This window comes from Alosa pseudoharengus, unplaced genomic scaffold (genome assembly GCF_046254945.1).
Source record: "Alosa pseudoharengus isolate Yale_2024_CS ecotype anadromous, Long Island Sound unplaced genomic scaffold, YU_APseudo_1.1 YU_APseudo_1.1_scf_1, whole genome shotgun sequence".
Taxonomy (NCBI): domain Eukaryota; kingdom Metazoa; phylum Chordata; class Actinopteri; order Clupeiformes; family Clupeidae; genus Alosa; species Alosa pseudoharengus.
The window spans coordinates 26,199,101-26,209,601 of NW_027468564.1; positions in this window are offsets into that span (position 1 = coordinate 26,199,101).

Sequence of the window (10,501 nt, forward strand, 5' to 3'; positions counted from 1 at the left end):
CGCTCCTGATCCAGCTCCCGATCCAGCCCCGATTCAGACTCCTGCGCCGGCTCCCGCTCCAGCCCCGATTCTGGCTCCAGCCCCGATTCCGGCCCCAGCCCTGATTCCAGCTCAAGCCCTGATTCCGGCTCCAGCTCAAGCCCTGATTCCGGCTCCAGCTCAAGCCCTGATTCCGGCTCCAGTCCCGATTTTGGCTCCAGCTCCAGTCCCGATTCTGGCTCCAGCTCCAGCCCTGATTCCAGCTCCAGCTCAAGCTCTGATTCCGGCTCCAGCTCCAGTCCCGACTCAGGCTCCAGTCCCGACTCAGGCTCCAGTCCCGACTCAGGCTCCAGTCCCGACTCAGGCTCCAGTCCCGACTCAGGCTCCAGTCCCGACTTGCCACTGCACCTAATGCCCTGGGAGCTGTTCTGGGAGGATGAAGAGGAGGGGGAAACCTCTGAAGATGACTGGTCCTCTGAGGAGGAGGGACCAGGCCCCTCTCCAGTCCCAACTCCCCAACGCCCTGGGCCTGCAGTACTTCCGGTAGCTCCCTCTCCAGCCCCGATTCAGACTCCTGCGCCGGCTCCCGCTCCAGCCCCGATTCCGGTGCCAGCCCCGCGCTCTCAGGCACCTCCGAGTTCCAGTCCCGAGTCCCTGCGCTCTGAAGCGCCTCCGAGTTCCAGTCCCGAGTCCCCGCGCTCTGAAGCGCCTCCGAGTTCCAGTCCCGAGTCCCCGCGCTCTGAAGCGCCTCCGAGTTCTAGTCCCGAGTCCCCGCGCTCTGAAGCGCCTCCGAGTTCCAGTCCCGAGTCCCCGCGCTCTGAAGCGCCTCCGAGTTCTAGTCCCGATTCCCCGCGCTCTGAAGCGCCTCCGAGTTCCAGTCCCGAGTCCCCGCGCTCTGAAGCGCCTCCGAGTTCTAGTCCCGATTCCCCGCGCTCTGAAGCGCCTCCGAGTTCCAGTCCCGAGTCCCCGCGCTCTGAAGCGCCTCCGAGTTCTAGTCCCGATTCGCCGCGCTCTGAAGCGCCTCCGAGTTCTAGTCCCGATTCCCCGCGCTCTGAAGTGCCTCCGGCTCCAGTCCCGATTCTGGCTCCAGCCCCAGTCCCGATTCCGGTTCCAGCCCCGAATCAGACTCCTACACTGGCTCAGGCTCCAGTCCCAACTCCGACTCCAGCTCCAGTCCCAACTCCGGCTCCAGTCGCGGTTTCGACTCCGGCTCCAGCTCCCGCTCCTGATCCAGCTCCCGATCCAGCCCCGATTCAGACTCCTGCGCCGGCTCCCGCTCCAGCCCCGATTCTGGCTCCAGCCCCGATTCCGGCCCCAGCCCTGATTCCAGCTCAAGCCCTGATTCCGGCTCCAGCTCAAGCCCTGATTCCGGCTCCAGTCCAGATTTTGGCTCCAGCTCCAGTCCCGATTCTGGCTCCAGCTCCAGCCCTGATTCCAGCTCCAGCTCAAGCTCTGATTCCGGCTCCAGCTCCAGTCCCGACTCAGGCTCCAGTCCCGACTCAGGCTCCAGTCCCGACTCAGGCTCCAGTCCCGACTCAGGCTCCAGTCCCGACTCAGGCTCCAGTCCCGACTCAGGCTCCAGTCCCGACTCAGGCTCCAGTCCCGACTCAGGCTCCAGTCCCGACTCAGGCTCCAGTCCCGACTCAGGCTCCAGTCCCGACTCCGGTTCCAGCTCCCTCTCCATCCCTGAGTCAAGCTCCTGTGCCAGCTCGTGCTCCAGTTCTGACTCCGGCTCCCATGACTCCAGTCCCTGCTCCGCCTCCCGCGCCGAGTCCGGCTCCTGCTCCGGCTCCGCCTCCCGCGCCGAGTCCGGCTCCTGCTCCGGCTCCGCCTCCCGCGCCGAGTCCGGCTCCGCCTCCCGCGCCGGCTCCTGCTCCGCCTCCCGCGCCAAGTCCGGCTCCTGCTCCGCCTCCCGCGCCGAGTCCGGCTCCGCCTCCCGCGCCGAGTCCGGCTCCCGCTCCGGCTCCGCCTCCCGCGCCGGCTCCTGCTCCGGCTCCTGCGCCGAGTCCGGCTCCTGCTCCGGCTCCGCCGAGTCCGGCTCCTGCTCCGCCGAGTCCGGCTCCGGCTCCGCCGAGTCCGGCTCCTGCTCCGGCTCCGCCGAGTCCGGCTCCTGCTCCGGCTCCGCCTCCCGCGCCGAGTCCTGCTCCTGCTCTGGCTCCGCCGAGTCCAGCTCCTGCTCCTGCTCCGCCTCCCGCGCCGAGTCCGGCTCCTCCGAGTCCGGCTCCTGCTCCGGCGAGTCCGGCTCCTGCTCCGGCTCCGCCTCCCGCGCCGAGTCCTGCTCCTGCTCTGGCTCCGCCGAGTCCAGCTCCTGCTCCTGCTCCGCCTCCCGCGCCGAGTCCGGCTCCTGCTCCGGCTCCTCCGAGTCCGGCTCCTGCTCCGGCGAGTCCGGCTCCTGCTCCGGCTCCGCCTCCCGCGCCGAGTCCTGCTCCTGCTCTGGCTCCGCCGAGTCCAGCTCCGGCTCCTGCTCCGCCTCCCGCGCCGAGTCCGGCTCCTGCTCCGCCTCCCGCGCCGAGTCCGGCTCCTGCTCCGCCTCCCGCGCCGAGTCCGGCTCCTGCTCCGCCTCCCGCGCTCGCCTCCCGCGCCGAGTCCGGCTCCTGCTCCGCCTCCCGCGTCGAGTCCGGCTCCTGCTCCGGCTCCGCCTCCCGCGCCGAGTCCTGCTCCTGCTCTGGCTCCGCCGAGTCCACCCGGCCGTCCGCCCGGCCGCCCACCTGAACTGCCGTCCCTGACCGGCCGTCCGCCTGGCCGCCCGCCTGAACCGCCGTCCCTGTCCGGCCGTCCGCCCGGTCGCCCGCCTGAACCGCCGTCCCTGACCGGCCGCCCGCCTGGCCCTCCTGCCTTTGGCCCCCTCCACCCACCCTGCTTGGACTTCTCCTTTTTTTTCTGTTGGGCCGTCTGGAATCCGGCCCTTAAAGGGGGGGGTACTGTAACGATCCTGTGTTCCCTGTCCCTCCTTTGTTTACTTCCTGTCAGCCATGTGCTCCTTTGTTTGTCTTGCCATGTCCCAGTTCCCTGTGTCTCCGCCCCTCACCTGTTTGTCATTATTAGTCTGCTCATTTAATTATGATTTCCAGCCCTGTGTTCACCTGTCTCTCGTTTTACCTTGTTTCGTGTCCACCTGTGCCTTGTTAAGTCCCTGTGTATTTAAACCCTCTGTCTCCCCTCAGTCCCCTGTCGGTCTTTGATGTTGTTTCGTGGTTGTAGTGTGCATTTTGTATTAAAGATTCCTGTTCTGACGTTTACGTGTGCCTCGATCGCTACTTGCCCTGCGCCTCGGTCCAGCTCTCCATACTGCAACCCTGACAATTATGAAATGTTGATTATTATGAAATTATTTTTAGACCAGAAACATTTAAAGCTAAATTTTAGAGCACAAACCTCAAATCATGCCAAACACATCAAAACTAGTTTTAAACTTTCTTTCTTAAAGTCAGTAGAGGGAGGCTCCACCATTGTTGACTATGCTGCCATGCCAAACAGACCAACATGTAAAAGACAATGAATATTGTTAAATGCCAATGAGGTGTCCTTTTGCCTGGCATGTCATCAAAATTCCAATGCCTACAAACCGACCTACAGTACAATTAGCGTGTAATTTAGTATTCCAATGCATCTCCTTTTCTCAAAACATTTCTTACCCCCTATGTCCATCCCAGTTTTTTAGGCATTGTTAAGTCACAAATAGGGACTTCCCTTCTTCCCAGGACGGTGTTTCTGAAATGCCTTATTTTTACAGTTTCTCCATCAGCACAATCTGTTTCCGTGACCCACAGGTGAAAGTTATATTTGAGTGAATGCATATATTGGACCAAAAATCTTTAGTTTCTGTGTATGATAATTGTACACTACTGTACAGAGTCTTGATTGTAACTCTGGTATAGTGTTGATTTAGACTTGTTTACATACATATAAATTGAGTTGGAATCCAGCATAACAACACTCTTTAGAATATCATACAAACTCACTTTCAAAGGTTAATGTTCAGCAGATCCATACAATGTTCAGAACTGCACCAAACACAGAGTATATTGAGGTGGTTGTGTTGATTAATAGCACATGATGTGATTTTTGCAGTTATTATGAGTTGTTAGATTTGACCTGTTTAAGGTATCGTTGGACTGCCTGAATGTCTATTTAATATAAATAGCTATAGTAGTATGCTTTTTTATGGTGGTATATTTGAATCTGATTCACAGGGACAGGAAGCTCTTCTCATGTCAATATTGTGCTGGTGGGGAAAACTGGATCAGGCAAGAGTGCAACAGGGAACACCATCTTGGGAAGAGACGCCTTTAAATCTGACTTATCATCAGAGTCTGTTACCAAAACTTACCAGTCCGAGTTAGTGGTGATTGATAAAAAACATGTCACAGTGATAGATACCCCTGGGGCCTATGACACAGAAAAATCAGAAAAAGATCTGAGGGATATTATCAGTGATATGATGGATCCCTCCATCACTGGCCCGATCATTTTCCTGTTAGTGCTCAGAGTGGGAAGGTTCACAGAGGAGGAACAGAACTGTGTAACATGGATCGAAGAGAACTTTGGAAAAGATGCTTTGACAAATTACACTATCTTTTTATTCACTCATCTTGATCTTTTGAAGGGGAAAAGCATTGAGTCATACATTGCTCAAAGCAATAAACTTAAAAATGTTATTGACAAGTGTGGAAGCAGGAGCCATGCCTTTAATAATGATGATAGAAACAATCACACTCAGGTCACAGAACTTTTTGATAAGATAGAGGACATTGGGAGAAATGAAAGCTACACAATTGACAAGTATATTAAAGTTCAAAAGGAAATAGATCGTCAGGAACACATAGAGAAAGCTAAAGAAGTGGCCATGGGTGTTGGATCTGCAGTAGGCGCAGCAGGAGCAGTGACAGGTGGAGTCTTGCTAGGAGTGACTACACTGCCTGCTGCACTGCCCGCTGTAGCGGTTGGTGGGGGTGCCATGTTAGCCACTGGGGGGTTCATGGGTCTTCTTAGTAAGAAATTAAGGGAAAAGAAAGAAAAGAAAGAAAGAGAGAGAAAAAATAAAATGTTCAGCCCTAAAAATGCCCTGTGATATTGTCAATATTTTGCTAGTTAAGGAAATACATATATTCATGACAAAAGATTTGAAATGTTCTTGGTGATCTGTTTGTACTTGTTTCCCTTCTCTGTTATATTGAACAATCTAATACATACCCAGGAAACCCATTAAAATGTATGGTATAGTAAACAATTACCCTACAGGCCCACCCACAGAAATGGCTGAGCCCCTGAAACGGTGGTGACGTAGTTCAAAAACACTGGCATGTCTTACAAACTGACCCATTCTTAAAAGACATTTTGTGCTGAACCCCCCTTAATTTCATTTAGGCGATCCCGCTCCTTAAGAGATAGACTGGTACACACATCTATGAGTCCTCCTAAGCAGCTAACCTGGCTATCAGTACCACCCCAGGGATGTTACAGATGCGGTTGTTGCACTCACTGCTCCAATTCTAACGACACCAAGTACTTTTCGCATCCACACACTGGGAAACGATACAACATCAAGGCTTTTATAAACTGTAACACTACCCATGTGGTGTATATTCTGAAATGTCCTTGCGGGTTGTTATATGTGGGACAAACCAAACGCCCACTTAAACAGAGAATTGCTGAGCACAAAGCCACGATACGAAACCAAAACAAGGACTATGCTATAGCGCGCCACTATGTCCAGGTGAATCATGGCTCTTGTGCCACACTGAAATTCTGGGGAATTGACAGAATACTGCCTCCCCAACGAGGCGGAGACGTTGTCAGAATACTACTTCAAAGAGAAGCGTTTTGGATCCATACACTCAACACAGTTGAGCCCCATTGTTTAAATGAAGAATTATGTCTTTCCTGTTTTCTCTAACAATGTCATTTTTTATTTTGATTTATTTTGACTCTTTTGTACTTCTGATTCACACTGACCAATGATGTATTTGATGCTTACTTTTCTTTCTACGAGTGCTTGTACTGGTTAATTGCTGTTAATACCCACCCCTCACTACTAACCAATGTCTTGGGAGAGGGAGGGGAGAATGGACTTTATTATCTCTGCAATGTTGCCAGTATGGTTTGACTCTGAGGAAGACACAGTGTGTCGAAACGTCAGTCGTTTGTGCACCTTAATAAAAAAGTTTAAAAGTTCTCTGAGTGCTCCGGTCATCCCTGGGTGTAGTCTCTCTGAAGTGGCCCAGCCAGTCTCTCTGACTTCAGCCTGCACCTCCCCATCACAAATCAAAACACTAGTGGCTCAAAATAGTTAAGTTTGCAAACTAAGTAGCCTACTTATCAGAACATTGTTAATCGTGTTGTCAATCGCAAACGCTAATTTATTTAAATAGCTCTCTACCAAACTGCTTCTAGCCTAATTTGCGGTGCATGAAAAGAAAGCACCAGTCTGATTAATCTAGAAGGCCTTCTAATGTCAATATTGTGCTGGTGGGGAAAACTGGATCAGACAAGAGTGCAACTGGGAACACAATGTTGGGAAGAGAAGCCTTTCAATCTGACATATCATCGGAGTCTGTTACCAAAATCTGCCAGCCGGAGTCAGAAATGATTGATAAAAAAATGTCAGAGTGATAAATACCCCTGGAGTCTATGATATTCCCACTGTCTATTTAATAAAAATAGCTATAGTAATATGCTTTTTTTATGGTGGTATATTTGAATCTGATTCACAGGGACAGGAAGGCCTTCTCATGTCAATATTGTGCTGGTGGGAAAAACTGGATCAGGCAAGAGTGCAACAGGGAACACCATCTTGGGAAGAGACGCCTTTATATCTGACATATCATCAGACTCTGTTACCACACAATGTCAGGAGGAGTATTTAGAGATTGATGGAAAAGTTTTCAAAGTGATAGACACCCCTGGGGCTAAAGAGCTTAGAGATAATATCAAAGATAAGATGGAAGACTCAAGTCGAAACATCTTCTTGTTAGTGCTCGAACCGGGAAGGTTCACACAAGAGGATCAGAGCTGTGTAACTTGGTTTGAAGAGAACTTTGGAGAAGATGCCGTGAAACGTTTTACGCTTGTATTGTTCACTCATGGGGATGTTTTGAAAGGGCGAAGCATGAAGTCACACATTGCTAAAAGTGCTAAACTTAAAAATGTTATTGATAAGTGTAAATGCAGATATCACATCTTTAATAATGATGAGAAAATGGATCGTACTCAGGTCTCAACACTTTTGGCTAAGATAGAGGACATTGTGAAAGATAATTGCTACACAACTGACATGTATTTGAAAGTTCAGAAGAGCATAGATGATCAGGAACACATACAGAAAGCTAAACAAGTCGCCATGGCTGTTGGAATAGTAATAGGCGCAGCAGGAGCAGTGACAGGAGGAGTCTTGTTAGGAATAACATCAGCTGTTGTACTGCCCTCTATAGCAGTTATTGGGGGTGGCATGATGACCATTGGGGGGTTATTGGTCTTTTTGTTAAAAAAAAATAAGGGAAAAGAAAGATAGAAAGAAATACAAAAGTGAAGTGTTTATTTTATGTGTGTGATCTTTTGCTATTCAATTACTGCTAATGGCTAATCTTGCTACTTGTTTTTTAGCATGGTGATGCTATGATTTGCCTCCTCTATGTGATATATTAGTGTATAGTGTATATTAGTAATGTTTTTATTTTTTTGTCAATAATGAATAAACAAAGAATCTATCAAAACACAGAAACTGTATTAGGGAAATAAATATATTAATGACAAAAGCTTTTTGTTCTTGGTGATCTGTTTGTACTTGTTTCCTATTTCTGTTATGTTGAACAATCTAATCCATCCTTACCCAGGAAACCCATTAAAGTTTATCGTATAGTAAACAATTAAGCCTACAGAACCTGTTCAACCATACGGAGATTCTGTGTGTCTGTGTCGTTCACATATATGTCAGCATAAGGTCCGCAGGTTAGCATCATGTCTGAATCACCCAAAGGGTCGGACCTTCGTTTGACAAAGCTCCGCATATACTGCAGAGGTTGTGTCTGAAAGCAGCTATAGTAGCAGTAGTAGTTGTTGTGTAGTGGTAGTTGTAGTTGTGTTGTTGTTGTTTTCATAGTACCAGTAATAGTAGTAGAGGTTGTGTCTGAAAGGAGCTACAGATGATTTGGGGTGCCATGTCATCTGCTGGTGTTGGTCCACTGTGTTTTTATCAAGGCCAGAGTAAATGCTAGCCTGGAAAATCGAGACCCTGATAATCTAGAAAGATTAAGGGTCTGGCAAAGAGCAATGTAATGGCTCGAGGGGCGGCAACAAGCATGCATTTAAAAATCTCACTGCAAGCAATTGGATAACACTAGACCATGTTTACTCTGAATGATTTCGGACTTTGATGCAATCGGATAACACTACGACCAATGTGTACTGTCCTCCAACATTGCAGCGCTGTCTTCATCAGTTTAGCTGGTTCCCCAGAATGCAAGGGGAAAAAGTAAAGTGCATCATTGCTCTTTGCCAGAGGGTCTCGCAGAGACAATTCCATTGTGCTCTCGTGAGAACTCTGGATTTCCAGGGTAAGTGAATGCAGCCTTCTACCAGGAAATTTCAGAGCACTTCATGCTTCCATCTGCGGACAAACTTTATGGAGATGCTGATTGCCTTTTCCAGCAGGGCTCGGCACCTGCTCACAGTGCAAGAACTGCTAGTAACTGGTTTGCTTACCATTGCATTACTGTGCTTGATTGGTCAGAAAACTCATCTGACCTGAACCCCATAGAGAAAATGTCAAGAGGAAAATAAGTGACCCCAGACCCAACAATACAGACAACCTTAAAGCCGCAAAAAAAGCAGCCTGGGCTTCCAGGACACCTCAGCAGTACCACACGCAGATTGATACACATACACACAAACACACACGCATACACAATGCACACAGAGAGAGAGAGAGAGAGAGAGAGAAACCACATACATGTATGTGCTGTGTGTGAGAATATCCCCTGAGGTCATGTTGAAGACTCCACACCCAGAGGGCACACAGTAGGCCGCATAACCACATTTCTTTCCACATTCCTCTCTCTCTCTCTCTCTCTCTCTCTCTCTCTCTCTCTTTCTTTCAGTAAAACTTAGACAATTTTAATTCTTAGACTTAGAAAACTTTAATGTCCCTGAGAGGCTATTTGTTTTACAGTACAGGCATGTTGACACATAATCCACAACACAAACATTGAACCAGACCTCTACAGCACTATTTATCTAACACAGCTAGTTCTAATACTGTTTCATGGCTATAGGCTTTCATGCATATAAGGAAATGAAACCATGTTAAATACAGTATCTCTGTCTGTATGCATGCATGGAAGTTTTTGAGCAAATTGAGTGTGTAACAATTAACTATTAACTAATATGCATCTTTCTCTCTCTCTCTTTCTCTCTCTCTCTCTCTCTCTCTCTATATATATATATATATATATATATCTTTCTCTCTCTCACACTCACACACAGACACATAGATATACACACTCAGACTAACGACCATGAGAGTGTGTTTGAGTAACCCAGCCCAGCGCAAATTAAGTATGTCACAACAATAACTAATATGCAACTTTGTCTCTCACTTTCTGTGTGTGTGTGTGTGTGTGTTTGTGTGTGTGTGTAGTCTAGTTCCAATACTGTTTTATGGCTATAGGCTTTCATGCATGTAAGGAAATGAAACCAAATACAGTCTTTGTGTCTGTATGCATGCATGCATGTGCCAAAGTGTTTAACCCTAAACAGCATTTCATGAAGCCCCAAGGGGTCAGATTCAAACTTATGATTACTAAACAGACAGATAGCCATTCAAATACTCATGTGTGACTCCACTGTTTGTGTGTTATACGTCAATGTCTTGGTGTGTGTGTGCGTATTCTATGTTGGTCTGTGCAAATGTTGAAACAGTCAAACGGTTCATCATGCCATGAGCCAGAGAAAACATGTGCAGGCTTGTGCTTGCAGAACGAGACACCTGTGTGTGTGAGTGTGTATCTTGTGTGTGTGTGTGTGTGTGTGTGTGTTTGTGTGTGTATGAGTGTGTGTTTGTGTGTATGAGTGTGAACGAGACACCTGTGTTTGAAGATCAGGTGCACTGAGACAGGTAGTGGTTTTGCAATCAAAATTTATTAACGTGCGTGCATGCGTGTGTGCGCGTGAGTGTGTGCGTGCATGCGTGTGTGCGCGTGAGTGTGTGCGTGCATGCGTGTGTGCGCGTGAGTGTGTGCGTGCATGCGTGTGTGCGCGCGTGCGTGTATGCGCGTGAGTGTGTGCGTGCATGCGTGTGTGCGCGTGAGTGTGTGCGTGCATGAAAGACAGGTGTGCTGACACAAACATTCCACCTGTTTATATATGAATATACCATTTAACTTGAATACATTTAAATTAATATGAATGTATAATGTATTGTAGATGAGTTTGTGTGTGAGTGTGTAGTGTGTGTGTATAGTGCAGTGGTTCGTGTGTGAGTGTGTAGTGTGTGTGTATAGTGCAGTGGTTTGTGTGTGAGTGTGTA